Source organism: Mustela nigripes, chromosome 1 (genome assembly GCF_022355385.1).
Source record: "Mustela nigripes isolate SB6536 chromosome 1, MUSNIG.SB6536, whole genome shotgun sequence".
NCBI lineage: Eukaryota > Metazoa > Chordata > Mammalia > Carnivora > Mustelidae > Mustela > Mustela nigripes.
In genome coordinates, this window is record NC_081557.1 from 254,558,517 (window position 1) to 254,582,361 (window position 23,845).

At 35.5% G+C, this 23,845-nt stretch overlaps 1 pseudogene; it reads right to left on the reverse strand.

Moving 5' to 3' along the window:
* Positions 1-527: 527 nt before the first annotated feature.
* LOC132001299 (large ribosomal subunit protein eL13-like) overlaps positions 528-23,845 on the reverse strand; it is a 60,160-nt pseudogene continuing 36,842 nt past the window's right edge.

Below are 23,845 nucleotides of genomic sequence, written 5' to 3' on the forward strand. Positions count from 1 at the left end.
AGGTGTTGCAGGATAACAATTATTTTGCTAACTTAACACTTTAATGCTTTTTACTTGAAGGCAGAATTTCAATTTTATCTGTTTATCGAAATACACAATGATATTTTTGCGTATTTTGAACTAAATCATTTCTTGGAACACTGAACTTACCCATATAGGCTGAAAACTGTGATAGGTCCTCAAAGGCATGATTTCTCCCAGGAAATCACTTATTCATTAAAAAATAAAACAAATAGGGGCACCTGGGTGGCTCAGTGGGTTAAAGCCTCTGCCTTCAGCTCAGGTCATGATCCCAGGGTCCTGGGATCGAGCTCCAGATCAGGATCTCTGCTCAGTGGGGAGTCGGCTTCCTCCTTTCCCTCTCTCTCTCTCTCCCTCTGCCTACTTGTGATCTCTCTGTGAAATAAATAAATAAAAATCCTTTTTAATAAATACATAAATAAATAAGACAAGTGAGCTAATGAATGCTCAACCTTTGATCTAATATACCTACATATTATTTCTTCCTTAAATAGCTGTTAAATTAATTAATTATTAATTATCACAAGTTACCAATGACACTTTATCTTTTGCTTTACCGCATCCTTTTCTGCAGCTTCCTTGGCCCTTTTTGCCTGGATGCCAAAGAGCCAGATATCGTTCCAGGCCATGCAAAGATGGGCGAAGCCCCGGAAGTTCCCAGAAGTCTGGAATGACTCGGATGCTCAATGTCTACTGGACATTCTCTGGGGGGCATGACCCGTCCTGGCAGCTGGGGAGCCAGTCTAAGTTCTTCAGCAGGGCTGTCTCCCTTGCTGCGGGTTGAGGGCTCCGGGGGCAAGAGGATGAGCTTGGAAAGGTATTGCTTCCGCTTTGCCCTGCACAGCAGCCTGCAGGGATCTGGTGGACTTGCTCTACCTTCTTGGATCCACTGAGATCCCAATGGTCTGAGCAACCGTGTGGATGCCAGCCACCTGCAAGTCTTCCAAGCTGAAGCCCCTGCCCGCCTGCACTTTGGTGTGATGCCTCCCCCTGGGCCCGAAGAGTCTGGACGCTGGGTGCGGGGCCACAGTGCCCGCCTTGGCTTGCTTGGGCTCTGTGTCTGCGGATCTTCTGCCCCAGCGGGTTGAACCACGTGGCCACAGACCACTGCCAGTCCTCGTGGAACTGGAGCTTCAGGATCCTGCCCTTGCACTCTGGCTCCTGCCTGTGGCCTACTCTGAAGGAGAACAGCCCGCGGAAAAGAACCGGTGCTGCAGAGCACCCTGGGATGGTACTGGTTCTTTATTTCAAAACCAAAAATACAACGACAAAATCAATAGATATATTTATCTCAATAAATTAGAGGACAATAATGTCTCATGTGTGGAGAAATCGAGAAGATAAAAAAAAAGTATAGGGGATTACAGAAGAAAAGGAAGCAGAAAAACTGAAAATAATGGAAAGAAAATTTTATCAGGAAAAGAATAAAACTGATCATGAAGGAAATAAAAAAAGGAAGGCACTGTATAAAAGATGGCCCTGGAATTTTGTTAAAGAAATATGGTTTGTGCATGTGTTTGTGTTTTGTTTGCTTTGTTTTGTTTTCTCTGTATGTTTGACTTTCCAGCTACAGAGGGGTTTTTCACATTTACAGCATTTGAACCAAACTGTTTTAGAAAACAGAAAACTGAGGTAGAAAAATGACTCTTTTGGCCAATATTAGTCTAAAGCCCATTCCAAATCAACGCCATAATGGCCTACCATAACACTCCTATCCCTGTCTCTTCCTCGTATTCTTTGGGAGTATTTCTTTTCCGATTACAAAATAAACTTGAAGATCGTGAAGCATTTTCTGGAATATTTCAAGCTTATTTTGGTTACGCCTCATGCTCCTCTCCAACCTGGCAAAGACATAACCATTACTGAAACGTCGCTTCAAACATTTCAGTTCTTTCACAGAGCCAGTAAGTAACTGAGTACAGACAGATAGTAAATAAACCCTTTGCAATCTGTCTCCGCAGCTTCCAATACCTTTCGTTAGAAAGAAGCTTATGATCATGCTAAATACTTTAAAAAATGTAATGGGCAGACTGCAGTGGGACAGTATCTTGGATTGTACGGATAGGCTTTGCTTAGTATTTTGGTGACCATGAAAATGGAGGACACCTTAAGTTACCCTCACCCTGTCCTGAAAAGATGGCGATTCATTGTTCGTTTTCAAAATAGTGATATTTTTTCCTGCCCTTGGTGATCAAATGCATAAAATATGTGAAATTTTGTACATTGACTGTAACAAAAGAGAAAGGCCTGAATATTAGGATATTACTTGAAGACACTGTCCTTGTAGATCAATTCGAAAAAAGTTTCAATTTGAATACCCTCACTCCAGTTTATAATTCTTCTATTGTCATTAAATAATAATACATGTTTATAATTATTTTTATCAATTTACCAGGTAAATTTCTGTTGAAAAGCACATTACATAGAACAGATGTGGAAGGCATTTTGCTGGTTTACTAGCCTAAAGTGCTAGAGCAATGGTGACACCTAGTGGAAGAAGAGCAAAACTGATACAAAAATCCTTGGGGCTATTCAATTTTCATAGATCCTCAGCCGCTATAACCTATGAGAAAATAATTATAATAATAATTAAAAAGTATTATCACTGATGTACCTTGACATATTTGATGATCTGTCTTTTCTGGAGTGTGTGTGTGTGCGTGTGTGTGTGTGCATTTTCAAGCAAAACAAGTAGGGATGTGAAAATTATGATTATTCATGGAGAACATAGAAATTCAATTTATTTGTCAGGTAATAAGTAATTTTTCAAATCACAGATATATAAGAATATAATACCTTTATTTCACACTTGATATTTTCTATCTTTGTCAGGAGTGAAACCAATTTAAGACCCTCAATCGGTTAAGTTCAACGTAGAAGAATATTGAAGAATCCCTTCCTTATCTTACTCATTAAACTTCCTTATCTGCCTTCTAAAGGCAGTTTGGTTAAAGAATAAAGACGCTTCTTCCATGGTCTGAAAGTGAATATGCAAATGTGATGCCAGCTCCTCAGATGTAAACAAAAATGGTTTCTTTTTCTATATTCCCTCTACATAGAACTTGCAAATCAGTAAGTTGTTCAACAAATTATTGGTACACAGGTTGATACATGCAAGCCTGAGATCTCTGCTATTAATAGGCTTTGTAAAATATCTAAATTGTAAAACACCACAATATATGTACATTTTAAGCATACATAAATTATATGGAGTTATCTGTATCAGGGTGGTGATACATACAGAGGATAACCAAAGACAATGTATTTTCCTTCCTTCACAGTCAGATGTCTGGAAATTTGTTGAATTTCAACTATAGAATCTCATGATGCTATTCAATTATCATATGCTATAATGACATCATGAAACATCACAGATCTTATAGAAAGTAATAAATCTTATAACAGTATTTTGAATTTTATTTGTTTTGTTATAAATAGTTACTCTGAAAAAGCGAAGAAACCACGTTCTAAGACATTTTCACGGTAAACTGCTGGGAAATTTCTAATGTTATTTGGCATCAGCAATTAATTGTGAATTTTTGGCTCTTCGTATCCACCTCTTGTATTATAGATTATAGTTATGTTATTTAAGCACCTAAAAAAAAAATGTAGATCACCACATGCCCACATTACTGACACACTAGATCTTTATGGAACCCCAGCTGGAAGGGCCCACCCACCCCATCTGAGAGTCTTGAATGTCCTCTTCATTTTGTGTGGACTAAGGTTGAACTCTTTCACAAATCCAGTGAAGACTTTTAACACCTGGCCCCTACCTTCTCCCCAAACTCCTAAAACAGCCCAACCCTACACATACCAGAATGCGGCTCCCAGAGAGCTCTGTTCTTCAGTCATATCGTGCTCTATCTTCTGCACATTTGTCCTATTCCTTTCTCTGTGCATGGCATTTCTCTGGTGGAGAGGGAAGGCACGTTGGTGCCAACTCAAAACAAAAGCAAGTTCTACCTCTAGTTCTGACCATTAATGGCTTTTTATAAATAATGTGTTATCTCCATGTCTCAATTTCCACATAATGTTTAGATGGCTGAACGAGAAATAGTATGTATAAAGGGCTTGGCAGAAAATAAATGCCCAATAAATATACTAAAAATTGTATTCCTTGAAAAACTTGCTTCAAAGTAACTTTATTTGTAAAACTGCCCTTGAAGCACCCATGCATGTTAAGTAAATTGACCGTGCATCTGTTATAACACTTCTCACATTACATCATGACCCATGATTCTCGATTATTTTTTTCCTAGCCTGGATCTGAACTCTAGAATTGTGTCTCCAACCACTGTACATTATCCTTGAGATGACCAATTAAGTACACCAAACTCGAAATTTCCAAAACCCAATTATTCATGCCCCCACTTCAAAATATGCTCATCTCAAACTTTATCTGTTTAATAAATGGATTTATCATTCAATCTGTTGTCCAGACCAAAATTCTATTTTCTCTTAAGTTCCACAAACATTCCAATACCAAATCTTTTGCTTTATGATGTTTATCTCTAAGCTAACCTTCATAAGCTTTCTCCAAATTGTCATCAGCTCTCTATTAAACTTGTATATTAAACTCCTTACTCTTCTCTTTACCTATGCATTTTCTACCTTTAGTAGAAAGGTAGAAAATTATATGAAATACCTACCCAAATGCTTATGGCTATGTTTATGCATAAGTCATAGGACTTATACCAATATTGGACCATTTGTTAGAATAATATCCAAACATCTTATTCTTGGAGGTAAGTTCAGCGTGATCTATCCTACCTGCTTTTCTGAACTTGTGTCTTGTAAGACTCTCCCTAATTCACCACAGCCCAGTCCAGTTTCCTCCATGTCCTTTGGGTGTGAGTCTTCGTTCAGACTGCTAGAACAACAACAGATTGGGTGGTTTAAACAGCAACTTATTTCCCATAGTTTTGAAGGTTGGGAAGCCCAAGATCAAAGCATCAGCGGATTTTGAGTCTGGTAAAAGCCTGCCTGCTTCCTGACTCCTAGAGGGCTGTCTTCTTTCTGTCCCCACATGGCAGTAGAGGAATAGGAGCTCTATAGAGTCTTTCATACGAGGTCACTAATCCCATTCCTGAGTAATCTATCTTCACGAATTACTCACTTCCCAAAGGCCCAATGTCTTAATATCATCATATTGGGGATTAAGATTTAATTTAAGAATCTTGGGGGAGGGACCACAATATTCAGTCTATAGCAGTAGTCAATCTTATTCCCATTTTGGCTTTTGAATATGTTACTCCTTCTGACCTATTTCCCCAGAATTATTCACTAAGTTCATTCCCTCATTTCTCTGCTCAAATGGAAATGACAAATCATTGCTGATTACATCATCATATTAACACCTGAATCTATTTCACTTACTTATTTGTGATTTAAGTATTTTTAAGTCTTCCTACTCTTAAAATACAACCTTCTTAAGGAAAGTGCCTTGAAAAGTCAATTCCTTGCTGCATTTTCAGTGGTTAGCAGAGATTAGGTGTTTAAAAGGTTAACTGTTCTCTCACACTCTCTTTCAGGGGGACAGTGAATGGAGTTAATGCTCCACATTTTGGAATATTAACATTGTGAAGAACTGTACTTGCAACAAAAAGATTTATAACAATAATATAAGAACGTGTTAAAAATGGATCATAATTGTAAAAAGGACCAAGGCTTTGCTTTGTCTCTCACAGAACTTAAAATAGATGAATCCCAGAATAAGTCTACTTGAAATTTGACATCAGCCCAGTAAACTCATTCACCACAGACCTTCCAGTTCTTAATGCTATTCTTTGAATAGCAAGCACTCACTAATCATCTCACACCTATTCACCTATTTTATTTATTTATTTTTCCTACTGCTTCCATTTTGAGTCAGGCACTTTCACTTCCCAAGTTTGGACCAGCATTTCCTTACATGATTGTGTTCCCATAGCTTTCCATCAGCTTTTGCATCTGCTTTCTGCCTTCTGTCATTGAACCCCCCACTAAGAAACCCAAGTCCCGCATTTACCAGAGTCGTTTTCCCCATGCCAATACCCTTCCGGTGTGTTTGTTCCTCTTGAGGTTAAAGATTCTCATCTTGATCCACTGTCAAGTAGCCTTTGCAGAAGCTCTTTGTCATTTCAGAGAATGATATGAAAAACAATACATTTTTTCTCCTGTTTCTATTAAATATGTCTCTAGTTTAATGAAAAACACTACAGGAGGTGTATAGTTGCAGTGGAGAAACAACACACCACTGTGGTAAAAGCTTAAGCCCTGGCATAAAATAACTGTATTTTCAGATTTTCATCCATTAGCAGCTTGGTGACTTTGAAAAAATTACTTAAATCTTTTAGGCCTCAGTTTCCTCATTGGTAAAATGTAAATACTCTACTGATGATGTTATAAATTAAAATGCGAAAAATTCTATACTGTCGATATGTTAACATCATATGTTAACACTATATCCTGATGTTATAAATGAAATGAGAAAGATACATTGTGAAGTGTATAGTATAATGTCCGAATATACTATATACACAACTAAAATTGGATAGTTATTATTCAAATTTCCCTGAGTTTGACTTTACTTTTTATATTAAAAATACATAAAAATATGTTTTTAAAATACACTATCAAAGATAGTTCCCTTATTTCACTTGTTTAATATTAGAAAAGATAATAACACTTTCAAAATGTTAACAGATTTCATGTTCATTGTATTACTCTATCTTAACCAACTCATGGGTTAAGCAGGGTATATATTAACATGCATTTAAAGTCAATGAGTATAAATATTATTAAATTCCACTTATAAGTGAAATCATGGTATTTGTCCTTCTCAGTCTGAGTTATTTCTCTCAGCATAATACTTGCTAATTTTCTCAGATGCACAGTTTCATCTTTTTATGGCTATGCATTATTCCATTCTGTATTTACACCACATCTTCCTTATCCATCTTTCTTTGATAGGCATGTAGGTTGTTTTCATATTTTGATTACTGTAGCTAATACTGGCAATGAACATGCAGTGTGTATATCTTTTTGAATTAGTGTTTTCATTTTCTTTGGTAATACCTATTAGTGGAATTATTGGATCATAAGGTATTTGTATTTGTTTTTTTAATGTAATTTTTTAAAAAATATTTTATTTATTTATCTGATAGAGATCACAAGTAGGCAGAGAGACCCACAGAGAGAGAGGAAGGGAAGCAGCTCCCTGCTTGAGCAGAGAGCCCCATGCAGGGCTCAATCCCAGGACCCTGAGATCATGACCTGAGCCAAAGGCAGAGGCTTTAACCCACTGAGCCACCTGGGTGCCCCTAGGGTATTTGTTTTAATTTGGGGAGGAACCTCCATACTGTTTTCCACAGCCACTATACCAATTTACATTTCCCCCAACAGTTCATGAGAATTTTCTTTACTATGCATCTTTGTCAACACTTGTTATTTTTTGTATTTTTCTTTTTAATTTTAGCTGTTCTAAGGTGATATCTCATTATAGTTTTGATTTTCATTTCCCTGATGGTTAGTGATATTGAGCATGTTTTCATGTGTTTGTTGACCATTTGTATGTCTTCTTTGGAAAAAAAAAAAGTCTATTCAAATTTTCTGCTTATTTTTTAAATTAGATTGTTTTGGGGTATTTTGGTGTTGAGTTACGTAAGTTTCTTATATGTTTTGAATATTAACTCCCTATTGGATATATCATTTGCAAATAGCTTCTCCCATTCTGCGGGTTGCCTTTCTTTGTTGATGGTTTCTTCTTTCACTGTGCAAAAGCTTCTAATTTTGATGTAGTCCTAATAATTTATTTTTACTTTTGTTTCCCTTGCCTTAGGAGACATACCTAGAAAAATGATACTGTAGCCAGGGTCAAAGAAATGACTTCCTGTGTTCATTTCTAGGATTTTATGGTTTCAGATCTCACATTTAAGTCTTTAATCCATTTTGAGTTATTCTTGTGTACGGCATTAGAAAGTGGTCCAGTTTTATTTTGTGTGTGTAGCTGTCCAATTTTCCCAGCGCCATTTATTGAAGAGACTTTTTTTTCTCCATTGTATATCCTTATCTTCTTTGTCATAGTTTAATTGACCATATAATTGTGGATTTATTTCTGGGTTCTGTTCTGTTCTGTTGCATACTTGAACTTTATGTAACGTTTTGTACCAACTATCTTCAAATTAAAATAATAAAATAATAGAAGATAATTAGTAACGTTGGGTCCATGGTCAAAGGAGCGAGACTGATACAAATCGAAGGTCAAGCAAAGCTTTATTCGTGCCAAGCATTGAGAATCAAACTGACCGGCCAGGGCCGTCTCTTGCAAAGAGGCGACCTCTCTCTGCTTCACAGACTAGCTTTTAAGGACAAAGGCCATGTGGTTGGGCCTGGCCATGCATAGGTGGTCAATGAGATTGTAACACAGAGAAAGATGCACAGTCCTGCTAAGTCACACATAAGTGACCAATTGATTACAATTTACCCTATAGTAGATATTTGAACCAGCCTATCACCTTGGTCAGAATTGGCACCCAAAAGGCACCCAAAGGGCAGGGTCCAAGCTCCTTGGTAGCTAGGGAGACGGTATGCACCCCCCCTCCATTGAATACAGCCACCTGGCTTGACCCACCCTTGTTTTTGGGCTTTGTTACCTGGGATTAGTTTCTGGGACTCGTTTGAAGTCCCCTTGGGGAAGCGGGGGACAGGGACAGTTCAAATTTTACTGTATAAACAACAAGGTCATTGTTTAACCGGATGGAATCGCTCTGGCTAAATAGGCCCTTACAAGTAAAACTGGACTAGATAGACTAGAAGTAATTATTTAGAATACACCCTAAAAATGAAAAAAAAAAAAAAAAGTAAAGCCAATGTGTATAGAAAGGTTTAAGAAACCTGAATATCTTCTACAAAATCAAGGTCAACACTAGAATCTAGATTTTCTGTAGTCTAGCAGTCCGTGTTATTAGGCTTTTACAGTATATCTCATTAAAAAAAAATCTGTGAAATCTTTTGATGAAAATAAAATATATTTATTAAACATTTATTCTTTTAAGCATTGTTCTATATAATTTCAATGCATTTATTCACAAAACCTAACTTATGAATTAACTACATTTCTAATTCCCATTTTATAGGTTGAGAATCTCTAGAAGTTTAGTAGTTTGCCCAAGGTCATAGAGCCAATGTGAAGAAAATATGAGATTTGAAGCAAACAGTCCAACTGTGAACTCAGACTTTTAGGTATTATGCTCTATGGCTTATCATAAACCCATGGAAACTTTATTTCCCATGCTAGCATTATTTGAAATTAAAAATTAAATAATAGGACTAAAACCAAAACATAGACTCATTTGGCAGTCTACGACAAAAACAAAGCAGTGATAATTTAAAATAAGCTCTCTTAAATTGCATGAGCAAACTATGAGTTTATGATTATGACCCCCACTTGAGAATTGCTAATTTACAGAGCTGTGGCATGCTTAAACGCAAGGCTATCTTTAAGAGCAGCTAAGCATTATCTGCATTTACATAGTGCCAATTACTAACTACAACAATGTGCAGGGATTCAAATGCAACTGCAGGATTATCTCAGGATAACAAAGCCACTAACTCAGGTCTTCAGTCACAGAGTGGCTTAGAAAACAAAAGAATAGGGTGAGTACTCTGGAGGTATCTTTCATGTGTTGTTATCTAGAAAAGAAAAGATAGAAATGTTGCTGTATGAAGGAGAACCATTCTATAAATCAAGTGATTTCTCATTTGGGATTTGAATCACACAATTCATAGAAGCGTTCTGTGAACACAACCTTGACAGGAATGAAAATATGCTTTAATGTGACAACCGGAAGCCCCAACTCATATTATCCATGAGTACTGACAAGAACCAGAAAAAGATGATTACTGAATGTGTATAAAATGGCTATTAATCATTAATTTTAGTCCAGTTTTGAGTTCTAAAGGGCTGTATATGCAGAATTTGCTTAATGTTCACAACTACCTAGTGGATTGTTACCTCTGTTTTCTGGAAAGAGAAATTCTGACTTGTAAAATAATAAAACTTAACAAACAATGACAGGTAAGATCAGAATCAGGGCCATCCTCTTTCTCGACTAGCTACTTTTCAATCCATGAGCTGCTCTGATGCCCCGAAAAAGACATCCACAAGATGACCAACAGTGACCAACGTGAGATAGCAGTGTAAATAGTACATCAGCCTTCGGTCTTAAGAATTTGTATTTTACCTGAATACAAATTCAGTAAAAGCTTGGAATAATTGTTTTTAACTTAATTGTTAGTTATTTTGCATGCCTGAATGCTTATGATGTTTTATGCAGTCAATTAATGAGAACATTCTAAGTACATAGCAATCAGAAATCCAAACAGTTCAAAGTATGTAAGAATCAGAATTTCCAGAGTAGCAAGTTGGGAACAAATATTAGTTTCTGTGGGAATATTTATGGATTTTATATACATATGTGTGTATGTGTGTGTGTGTGTGTAATCTGAAATCCTAATGCTTAATAGGATAACCAGCAAAGCCATGAATCTACCCACATAATAATCTACAAGAATTTTCTGGATTTTTAAGTTAAATATATTCAAAATCAGTAAAAAGAAAAGGAATATGTTCTGTATGCAAAGAATTAGATCATGCATATTGTAGTTAGCACTTCACTACATGAGGTGTGAAATGCTGATTTGATGGAAGGGGAAAAAAGATACTATATCAAAGGAGAAAAAAAAAAAAAACCTCCTGTATTGATGCAAGAAAATTTTCATACTAGTACAAGTAAGGTATGATTCCCTAATTTTCAAACAGAGCAATTACAGTCACAGAAATGAAGTATTTTGAGTATTTTTCTGCATTCTTAAAGGTTGTTAAATACCAATGGAAGTATAAAAGCTTTGGAGACTGGCAAATAATTAAAATTCAGGTTCGTTAACAAATGGGTTTTATGACATTGAGAAAATAATTGAAACTCCTCGACCCTCAGTATCTCAATATCTAAAATGGAGGTATTAATTTCATAGAGAGTTGCTATATGGAGAAATAAAAATAAAATGTTCTGTGATAAAAAGGGCCTATAGTAAAACATCAGTATTTTTTTCCTGATTCTTGTTCTAAGAGTTGTCTGCATACAAAAGGGGTTATAAAATGTTTCCTAGATATTAATGAAATCTGACAGCATTCTTCATGGGGGAAGCTATGCATTTTTTTTTTTAAGATTGTATTTATTTGTCAGAGAGAGAGAGGGAGAGAGAGCGAGCACAGGCAGACAGAATGGGAGGCAGAGGCAGAGGGAGAAGCAGGCTCCCCGCCGACCAAGGAGCCCAATGTGGGACTCGATCCCAGGACACTGGGATCATGACCTGAGCCGAAGGCAGCCGCTTAACCAACTGAGCCACCCAGGGGTCCCGGAAGCTATGCATTTTTTAATGAACAAAATTAAACATAGTTCCTTTCTTCTCTGAAAAACGTTCCTTCCTTCTCAACACTTTTTGACCTACCCCTCCCATCTGCCCCGAAGGGTAGATAGAGCACTTGGAACATTTGTGCTGAGATCTGAGAGGTTTTATGAATGATTATATCCTTTAATAACATACTTCACAGATGCATCTGGGCAGCAAATACATTCTTCTACACCAAATACACTCACTAGAGCATTTCTAAAGAAAATAAAACAATGAAGATAATAAAATAAACTAACATATATAAAGTTACAGAGTATCTACCATTTGCCTAGATTATCTCATTTAATTCTCAAACAAGCCTTACAATGTTAATATTGCTAATATTGTGATTTCCAAAATGTTAAAAATATGACCTTTATGCAAATATAAATTTCATATGTATAAAAAATTTTAATAAACTCATTCATACTAGAATCATCCTGGAATTTATACTGGAATAATATGGTAAGACTAGTTCAAGATATGTTTGAAGATCTAGGCATTTATAAATATTTTAATAAAATAATGTCTGCTTAAGATTGATAGGCTAGATACAAAACTGATTAATGTGATTAATATCCTGTAAGATAATAACCCATACACTTTGAGGTTTTATTTTTTTTACTGGATAGAAAAAATTTACATATCTAGTAGACAAAAGTCTACAAGTAACATGTAATTTCACTAATTCTCAGACATTTAATAAACAGTGAGCAAGGAATGAACAAAGTACATTTCCAAAATTATTAAGTAGTCCTTAGATGGGTCTATGCTACTAAATAACTACTTACCTTTTAGTCTTGTTTCTCAGTTTTGATACCCTTTCTTCATGTTATCAGTGCACCCATATTTCAAGTAATTCAACAGAATTTTAGATAGTTTGGGTCAATTCTTCGAGGTGTTATGACTGATTAGTGTTGAAGACAAGTTTAGGACCTACGGTTTCTTGTTTCAGACCCTTAACTGTTACCTATCATACTTATTTTACGTGCTTGGGTAGAATTAATTTTCTGTACATTTTATTCTACTCTATCCCTTCCATGCAACCTTTTCTTTCTAGTTGCAGCGTGGCTATGCTGTATTATACCTTCATCAGCAACTAATTGAGAAAGATAGGAAGGCTAGTGTTGCCAAGCTATATTCAGTAAGATCATACAGATACAAATTTTTCTATGATTTTTGGTGAAAAGCCTGTCCTGACCCAAAATTACATAGTATTAAAATCTGACCTGAATTGACAGAAAGCTATCTAGAGATTTTACTTACCTGGCTAGCATGAAATGTTTCTTTCATTTTACTGTATAACTATGGATGTTTGAGTAGAGTACTGTTTATAGCAACATTGAACGTGTTATTTCCAAAAGAAAAAAATGTTTTAAAAAAATTCTGAATTCAAGAACACATCTAGTCCCAAGATTTTAGATAAAGATCCATACTATAACAGAAATGTTCTGAAAGGGAGGAGAGGGTTTCCTGGTGAACTGCTCTGTGACTTTCTAATAGTTGAAATTCTTGACGTTTTAGCTTGACGGCTCTTCCTAAAACATCATTTCCTACTTCCCTGGCCATGCTTGTACTCACTCTATCACACACACACACATGCACACACACACACACATCTATTGCTATCTCTCTATCATCTAACTATCATTTATCATCACATCATTTATTTTCTTCCTATTCTCTATCTCATTTACTGGAATACAATTTTTATAAAAACAGACCTTTTTTATTTTCTTTTCTTCACTGCTGTAATCACAAGAGCAAGTAACATATAATTGCTAAATGGTAATCATTGATGGAGTGAATAAATAGAATTAAAGTAGTTTTTATGTCTAATCCATTTATATTTTTATCAATTTTTCAATACTAGGACTTGAAAATTGTTGCTGTTAGCCAAAAAATAATTACTTCAGAATTATCTGGAAAATATCTTTCAAATATCAGAACCTAAAGTTAATAGCCATTCTGTCTGAGCCTAACCAATTTTTTTTTTTTTTAACTGTAGACTGGTCACAAAGTAATATGCCTTTTCTTAAATAGCATTATTGAGGGACGCCTGGGTGGCTCAGTTGGTGATGCCACTGCCTTCGGCTCAGGTCATGATCCCAGAGTCCTGGGATCGACTCTCGCATTGGGCTCCTTGCTCAGTGGTGAGCCTGCTTCTCTCTCTGCCTCTGCCTGCCGCTCTGCCTGCTTGTGTTCTCCCTCTTTCTCTCTCTCTCTGAGAAATAAATAAATAAATAAATAAAATCTTTTTAAAAATAGCATTATTGATATATAATTTATATATCGTATACTGAAAATATTTAAAATGTATAGCTTGGAAGTTTTGGAATATGGATATACTCACAAATTATGACCACAATTAAGATGCCGAAACTATCATTGCCCCAAAAGTCTCCTTATGCCTCTTGGTAATAGCTATTTGCTCTCCTTCCTCTACCTCCTTCACTACCACACATACATCCCCAGGAAATGCGGATCTCCTTTCTGTCACTAAAGATCTCTTCAAGGGGCGCCTGAATGTCTCAGGGAGTTAACCCTCTGCTTTAGGCTGAGGCCATGATTCTAGAGTCCTGGACTGAGCCCCAAATCAGGCTCCCAACTCAACAGGGAATCTGCTTTTCCCTCTCCCTCTGCCTCTCCCCTGCTTGTGCTTTCTCTGTCTCTGTTTTTGTCTCTGTCTCGGTCTCTCTCTCTCTCTCTCTCAAGTGAATAAATAAAAAAAAAAATCTTTAAAAAAATTTAAAAAGATCCCTTTGCATTTTCTAGAATGTGATGTGAATGGACTTACAGTGTGTATGCATACTTTGCCTGACTTTATTTTTTTTATTATTTTTTAAAGATTTTATTTATTTATTTGTCAGAGAGACAGCGAGCGAGAGCGAGCACAGGCAGACAGAGAGGCAGGCAGAGTCAGAGGGAGAAGCAGGCTCCCTGCGGAGCAAGGAGCCCGATGTGGGACTCGATCCCAGGACGCTGGGATCATGACCTGAGCCGAAGGCAGCTGCTTAACCAACTGAGCCACCCAGGCGTCCCACTTTGCCTGACTTTAGCATAATTATTTTCATTTTCGCCTACCCATGGTATTGCATGTGTAAATAGTTCATTCTATTTTGGTTCTGGGTTATATTTCAGTGTGGGATATAACAGAATTTGAGTATCAAGTTACCCGATGATGAACATGTTCTATCTATTGAAATGATTGGTTGTGTGTGTGTGTGTGTGTTTATTCTATCAATATGGTATATCACACTGATTTATAAAGTTTCAACTGACCTAGTATTCCTCAGATACATTCCACTTACTGTTATGCAGTATTCTTTTTGAAACTGCTGCATTCATTTTTTTTTTTTTAAGAATTATATTGCAAAGTCTTTGATTTTGTCTTTTGTTGAGTTAATTGGTCTTATTTTTTCTTTAAGTATTTGGAAAAATTTGACAGTAAAGCCACCTGACTAACTCATTTTATTTTAAATAGAAAGTACTATATTATCTCTTTCTCCTTAAGTGGGCATTAGTAGTGTGTGTCTTTCTTGAAATTTGCCTACTTAATGTGCTATTGAATTTTGGGGTGTGAATTTTTTTTTTTTAAGATTTTATTTTATTTATTTGAGAGAGAGAGAGCATGAGAGGAAAGAGGTCAGCGGGAGAAGCAGACTCCCTGCCGAACAGGGAACCCTATGTGGGACTCGATCCCGGGACTCCAGGATCATGACCCGAGCTGAAGGCAGTTGTCCAACCAACTGAGCCACCCAGGTGCTCCTGGGGCGTGATTTTTTTTAATACTATTCCCTTACTATAGTTTTAACATCTGTTGTGATGACTCCTATCTCATTCCTGACTTTATAACTCGCTGCTCTAATTTTTCCTGATCAAGAGGTTTATCCATATTATGGAACTTCATAAAGAAACTTGTTTGGTTTCTTTGTTTTTTCCATTCTTTTTTTCTGTTGATTTTGCTGGTTTCCATTCTGATCGTTATTATTTTCTTCCTTCTGCTTACTTTGGGTTTCACTTGTTCTACCTTTTCCAGTTTATTAGATGGACTCTGAGGTCATTGATTTGGGGCTTTCTTTCCTGAAATGAGGATTTAGTGCTATAATAATATTTCTACTGTTTTAACTGAATATCACTAATATGGATATCATGTTTTCATTTTCTAATTTCCCTTTTAATTACAACCTGAACTATAAAATATCGTGTATTGTGTTATCTAGTTCCCAAATATTTGGAGGTTTTCCAAGTATCATTCTATTAATTTTTAATTCAATTCAGTTTTATCAGAGGATAGACTTTGTCTAAGTTGATGAATTTGTATAGATTAAACAGTTGTTTTATGACTCAGAAAGTGTTCTATCTTGGTAAATCTTTCACAAACTCATAAAAATAATGTTACTCTTCTGTTACTTGGTGGAATGTCCTATAAATGTTAATTAGGCCAAGTGGATTGATGGTATTGCTCAAATATTTTTGTAGCCATACTTATTTTCTGCTACTTATTATTTACAGATGGGTATTGAATACACCAAATATATTTGTGAATTTGATTATATCTTCTTGTAGTTTTATAACTTTCTGCTTCCTAGATTTTGAAGCTTTGTCATTAGGTGCATAATATTTTGCTGTCGCTTCCTGATAAGTTGGTTCCTTTACTTTATGAAATAACTCTATTTCTCATAGCATTCTTTGCTCTAAAAATGATTTTTATTTATTAATATAGTCAACTAACTTTCAGTTTCAATTGTTTAGCCACAGGATATCTTTTTCATCCTCTTAACTTTAACCTGTTTGTATTTTACGTTTAACATTGGTTTCTTACATATAATTAGTTCTTGCAAATTTTATGCACTGAATACTCTCTGCTTTTTAGCTAGGTAGTCTTTGCACTTGGTGTTATTATTGATATATTTGGATATGAATACACCACCTTGTTCTACAATTTTTATTTGTCTCAACTGTCCCTTGTTTCCTTTTTCTTCTTGTTTCTACCTTTTTTGGATTGAGCGTTGTATGGCTCTTTTTAAATCTACTTTGTTGGCTTTCTAGATATAATTATTTTTGTTAATAGTGGGTTCTTTAAAGTTGATTGTATACATCCTTAATGCATCACAGTCTACACCCAGGGGCTATCCCAACCCTTTACATGTAGTGTAGGAACCGACTGATAATATGCTCTCATTTTTCCTCTCTTAGCCCTGGAGCTGTTGTTAATATTTATTTCTTTTCTTGGATCTGCTGTTTTATGATTACATAAATTTTGAAAATATTCTGTATTTTCTCAACTAATTCTTTTTTTTTTTTTTTTTTCAAGAGTGGGTTTTTTTTTTTTTTTTAAAGATTTTATTTATTTATTTGACAGAGAGAAATCACAAGCAGATGGAGAGGCAGGCAGAGAGAGAGAGAGGGAAGCAGGCTCCCTGCTGAGCAGAGAGCCCGATGCGGGACTCGATCCCAGGACCCTGAGATCATGACCTGAGCCGAAGGCAGCGGCTTAACCCACTGAGCCACCCAGGCGCCCTTCTCAACTAATTCTATCACCTTTTCTCTCCCTTCTCTTTTTGATTCTCCAACTACAAATACATTAGGACACTTGATTTTTTTTTTTTTAACTGTAGACTGGTCAAAAAGTAATATGTCTTTTCTTAAATAGCATTATTGATATATAATTGATATATCATATACTGAAACTTCCCTAGAGCTCACTAATGCTCTGCTCATTATGTCCCCATCTTTTTGTTTGTTTGTGTTATTTTTGTAAAGTTTCTCCTGCTAGAGTGTGTTTCAGACTCACATTCACAAATTTACTAATCTATTCTTCAGCAATTCCTAATCTGCTGTTAATTTCATCCCATGTTTTCTCAGATGTTGCTGTTTTAATTTGCAATAGTTCTATTTTGATCCTCTTTGTACATCTTCCATGTTTCTACTTAATATGTATTTAGTTTCTTAAGCATATGAAATACAGTTGTTATAATTCTTTTACTGCTTCTAGCCACTCTTTCTATTACTCCTTTTATTTCTGGCTTGGCTTCAGTTAGTTAATAGTCAAATTTTTCTCCTTTTTATATAATGGGTAATTTTTAATAGGATACCAACTATTTTCAGTTACACTCTGGTGGACCCTGGACATTTTTATATTCTAAAAAAATATTAGCAAACTTCATTTTCAGACTCATTTAAAATTCTTGTGGATATTTTCTTAAAATTGTGCTATTAGAGTACAGAGAAGTGTTTAATCTGGGACTAGAATTTCCCCAGTACAGAAGCAAAATACTTCTGGGAATTTTACTAAATGTCCTATGAATCATAAATTATGAGGTTTTTCACTCTAGCTGATCACAAAAGGACTTGCTCTTGGTCTGTTGAGTTGCAAATATTGTTTTTTTCTACTCCTCTGAAAATGTCAGATATCCTGCTTTAAAATGAATGCATATTAAGCTAAATAATAACCAAGTGTTTTACAGGTTTTAGAATTTTATTTGTGCATACCACTTATTTGTGCGTACAGCAGAAGCAATTCTTGGGTGAGGTGTAAAAAATGCATATATTTAAAGATTGTTGAGAACAAATACTTGTAATTCATTTGCCATAAAATTAATCCACACTCAAGAAAAATTCTCTAGTAGGAGAAGGAATTTGAAATCTTTGATATTTAAATCTCATATTAATGAAGTATTCAAGGTCAAAAGTAAATAAAATTAGATTTTCAATATTTTGTCCAAAAATTAATTTTACTGCTTGAATGATGTATCTTAAGTCTTTCTGCCTATAAATAAATCCCAAGGACTCCTCTATGCTACATAGCACTCTGCTCTACTGTGTGTGTTGTGTGTGTTTAATCCAAAGTAAAATGAAGAGCGAAGGCTCTGAAACTTTTAAAGATAGGTAATTAGAGCTTGCTTTTTAAAAACCTGAATCTTGAGAGTTGAAAGGGAAGAAAAAAAATTTCGCAAGCTAATTTCCTTGTCTCTTTTGTCTTTGCTTCTATTCAATTTTCTTTTTTTTTCCTTGTTCACATTTACTTTTGTTTCTTTGTTCCATTTTGTAATTTTCTACAGTGCTTTAAACTTGTTTTGCTCTTTTTAGAATCAGCTTTCCTTCTCTTTGTGTCTTTTTCTTAATTTGCCTTCATCTTATCCAAACTGCAGATCCTCATTCAATATCTAATTGCTGTGATTTCATCATAAAAAATCAATGAACTTTTAGTAGAAATAATGTACTGCATTAAGTATTACTTCCAAAAATTAAGAATCAGACTGAACTGTTTTTTTGATGAAAAAACCAACTATAGGAAGTGCATTTGCCTTTATCTCTTCTTGAGTTAATGAACCCTGAGCTGAAGTACAACTTCAACTACTAACACTTTTAAGTATCTCAGAAATTATCATATCAAAATAAATTAGTAAAGAAATCTCTACTTAAAACAATAAATATTGGGTTGCCTGGGTGTCTCAGTGGGTTAAGCCTCTGCCTTCAGCTCAGGTCATGATCTCAGGGTCCTGGGATCGAGTCCTGCATTGGCCTCTCCGCTAGGCAAGGAGCCTGCTTCTTCCTCTCTCTCTCTCTGCTTGCCTCTCTGCCTACTTGTGATCTCTCTGTGTCAAATAAATAAAATCTTTAAAAACAAAACAAAACAACAACAACAACCAAAAAAAACAACAGATATTTATTTTCCACAGTTTTAGGCCCGGGCTTGTCCATAATCAAGCTGTCAGCACAGTGAGCGTCTGGTAAAAGCTCTTTCCTGTACTGCGGCTTGTTGCCTTCTTTCTACATCCTCACATGGACAAGAAGAAGAGATCATCTCTCTTTTGTTTTTTCTTATAAGGGCACCAGTCCCATTCATGAGGGCTTTACCTTCATGATCTGATTGCTTTCCAAAGGCCCCACCTCCAAAAACCATCATATTGAGGATTAGAACTTCAACACATGAATTTTATTCTATAGCAGGATGCAATTTAGAAACTCTTTCCCCCAAAATACTTTACACTTAAAATATTCAATGACTAGTATTTATAAAATGAATAAAAAGTTTCAGTGAATGAACAGAAAACAACATAGAAAAAAGTCAGAACATTGTATAGTCTCATTATTCACATTTGCCATCTTGACCTTAGATGCAACAACAACAGAAAAGATGTCACTGTCCCAGGTATTTATTGGCTTATATGTAAGTTATCCCTCTGGTTTTTAAATTATACTTATTTTGAATATTTCTTCAATGGTTTAAATGAAGAAATATAATAAATAATTATTGCTTGAAGAGTGAAAATATTTCAAACGATGCAAGGCTCATTTATACCTGTTGCAAGGCTAAGTAATCACTCCTTTTTTAGTTCCCAGATTGCCCATGGCAAATCCCATAGACACTGTATGATATGCAGCATGTAATACCGTGTTTATTCTTTGTGCATGATTTGAACATCCTCTGTATTAATTAATTAATTTTTCTTCTGGAAACACTCATTAGTCTGAATTTTCTTCATTTGAATTTAAAAACTGGTTCATCTCTGATCCCATAGAAGGTTATCCTCAGGCAATTATCTGGCGCCTCCATAAAGCACATCATGTATATAAAGTACTATAATTCCGTACTTTCCCGGTGAAAGGCTAGATGGGGCTTATCCTTTTACTCCTCACACCCATTCCTGTGGTCGTACAGCAAGGGAGTTCAGAATAGAGGATATGTTGTCGGCTGGCTTATGCTAAAACCATGGTTCTACCAGCTTCTTGCTGTATGACCTTGGGCAAATGACTTAGCCTTTCTGTGACTCAGTTTTCTCATCTCAAAAATGTTGATAGTTAATTATTTGAGAAGATTACTATAAAAATTAAATCAGCTAATACATAAACAGCAGCTTAGAATAGCACCTGTTGTGTAGTAAAAGGACATCTGAGCTTTTACTGTTATTACTGTTATTCCTATAGTATGATACTATATTCCTATACTATCTACTTCAATTTAATGTATGAGCCTGATTGTGCCTTATATACATTATACATTTCTATAATCCATCCATGAGAAAACAAGGAGACCCACTACTCTTTCTCTAGAGTGTCACCACAAATTGCACTAGGGACAACCACTTAAACAAGGTAGCATAAATAAATAAATCCTCTCCAACAATCTTATCTCCAGGTGAACTCTGGATTTCACTTTATCCTTTAGAAGTACCAAAAAATAAGTTACCCACACATGCAAATATCTTCCTTGGTCACTGTCAGCTTGAAGAAAGGATATAGTCACCAGACATCTGGCATATTTCTTAACACACACTATGTACTTAAACAAACAAAAAAATCTTTTTATTTCCTCTCTGAGACTCTGAGAATACATTAACAAAGATAATAGACACATATTTTCCATTTAACTTTGCCTCTTTGTTGCTGTAAAACCAATAGGCATGGCTTACTCATTTCTCAAAATAAAAACTCCAGTGTAAATGATAATAAGCAAGATTCAAATATAAAAGTCAGTGCACTAGGAAGTTGGGTAAAATACTATACAGGGTTTGAGAAGACAGAGAGGACCAAGGTCATGTAGGCTTTCCCGAAGGCAATTACCGTGATATTGCATGGCAAATGTTGGAAGTCAGGGTTAAAAGGCAGCAATGACAACACTGAGTGAGAATTTGGAAGAAAACATTCCTCTGTTGGTGACTGCTGTGGAACATATCCAGGTAACTTGAGAGATCCATGAGTCAAGTCCTGATCCACGTGGGATAGGAGAGTATGTGACCAGATTGTCCTTGTGATTCAGGGTAGTTCTGAAGTAACAAGTCAGTCACCTAACCCTGCTTTATGGCCAAACAAATATTTTTCCTTTAACAGTGGTTAGAAAAACAGGACATAGAAATTGTGTTTTATCTTTCCCCACATTGTTTTATTGGTTTCTAGTTCTAATGGCATAGCTGTGCATATCATCACCAGTATTCTTATCAGCAATAAAAGGAATGATAACTATACCGCATTATATGTTTTAAAATTGAGTCAACTCTCAAAAAGCAACTGCAATTAAAACAGCGGGTCAAGGATGGATAACTCTATCTATACTATTTCACTGAGCAACTGAATTAAACTTCACAAGATTGTATCACACCACTTACTGTATTCGATAATTCTCAGAAAACCCCATTAGCATTACAGTTCGTGTGGATGCATAATTTTCAAAGCAGTTTAAAATCGTGATTTGATTTCTATAACCAATGAGTTGGATTAACATTAGTCTGGAAGCAATTATCCTAGGTCTTCAATGTGAAGAGAAGGAAATGAAATCAAGAATTTCAAAAATGCTTTTCCAAACAGTAGGCTTGGCAGATCAGTTTACTAGAACTATAGAAGTGGTTTATTTGCACCTCTAATTAAATAAAAAATAAATTGACTCACTGTTGAAGACATTAATAAAATTTAGAGGATAACAAAATTACATCTGAAGTGGACTTTGGCAACTCAAATATTTATGTTTATTTGACACACAGCATGCTAATAAAGAGAACAACAGACTGATTAAGATCATCTTGGTAGCATCTGGGGAAAAATGTTGCCCCTTAATGGTTTTACATGTGAGAACTTAGATAATCCTCAAAAGCTATAATGAGGTTGTTTTTAAGATTCCATTTAACATCAATTATTTTGTTATCAAAACAACTAAGGAATGTATCATCATTTTACTTATTTTCCCAGCCATACTTACTTACATTAAGGTAGCTAGACTAAGTGCGCCTGGCTGGCTCGGTGTGTACAACACTTAACTCGTGTGAGTTCAAGCCCTACATTGGGCATGGAGCCTACTTAAAAAGAGAGAGAGAGAGAGAGAGAGAGAGAGAGAGAGAAAAGAAAAGAAAAAAAGAAAAAGAAAAGAAAGAGAAAATCCTACCTTTTTAAAAATTTTCCATTTACCACAAGATGGTATTAGATTGTGGCCATGGTTAGAAGATAGTATATAGTACTCTTTTATTTTACCTTTAATATAATAAACATATTCCAAGTTTTCAATAAAATAAATAAAAAAGACATCTGGACTACATCTTGGCTATTTTTGGGTCATTTTAAACCTAAGAGTAGATCATAGCATATTGATATTAATTTTCTTTTGTTGTGTAAATGACATAACAGCTAACTGACAATCTAAAATGTAAGGTTGTTGGTGTGTATACTAGTATGTGAAACTTGATAAATTTCTAAAGTTCTGTGATTACACAAAATGCAAAGTGAAGATAAAATTTGATTATATTACCTGGTAGAGGAGAATAACATGAGATTAAAATTGAACTTTAGGTTTATACATCCAACAATGTCATACCAGCTAATTTGAGGAGCCAGCCCACAAAAATATAATTTGATGCCAAAAAAAAGTACAATAATCATAATTTTAATACATTGCTACTCTCATTGGAAATAAAGAAAAATGTATTTTTTAAGCAGCTCAACTCTTCCATCCAAATTATTGTCTTGAATAATTATTCCTGAAATATCAATAGGAAATATTAAAGGTACTCATGTTCTATTTCATCCAACTAATAGTTGGATGAAATAGTTGACATCTATTTATCAATCTAGTTCTCATCCAACTATTTATCCATCTTAGAGTCATAATATTTTAGATATATAAGAGTATGCTAAAAAATAATGATTTGCTATTAAGAATATTTTTTCATCTTCCTTGTTCTCAAAACACAAAAACATAGTAAGCTCTCTCATATACCTGTGTCCTGGTCTTCCACTTGATTTAGAGTAGTTGCTCATTTAAGTTAAAACATCATTACATCATTAGTTTAAAATAATTTACATAGGTCCTAACACTGCTTTATATTTGTTTTATTCAGATTCACAAAATAAATATTTTGAATGTTTTTTTTTAAAATATTGACTATTTCAGCTGGCGAGGATGCGGAGAAAGGGGAACCCTCCTACACTGTTGGTGGGAATGCAAGCTGGTGCAACCTCTCTGGAAAACAGCATGGAGGTTCCTCAAAATGTTGAAAATAGAACTGCCCTATGACCCAGCAATTGCACTACTAGGTATTTACCCTAAAATCAGGACTTTTAAAAGTCTGCTCCACTGAGGGACATTGCTCCAGAGGCTAAACCGGGGTGAAGCCCATGCAGGGTCAGCATGGTCCCAGTTCCCATGGAGTCACAGAAGGATCTGAGTATCTGAGTGTCCCAGAGCTCACAGGTATTAGATCAGGGAAGCCCGCTACAGACACAGAGCTGAGGAGTGAGCTCTCAGCTCGGGGTTACCTTGAACCATAATCTGTGGAACAGGTCCTGCTCTGTGAGTGGGGTCCCCACAAGATCTGGGGAGTCATGCCTTGGAAGTGTTCAGGGATCTGCAGGGTTTGGAGACTCCAGGTGGAGCTGTGTGCCAGAGATGCTTGGT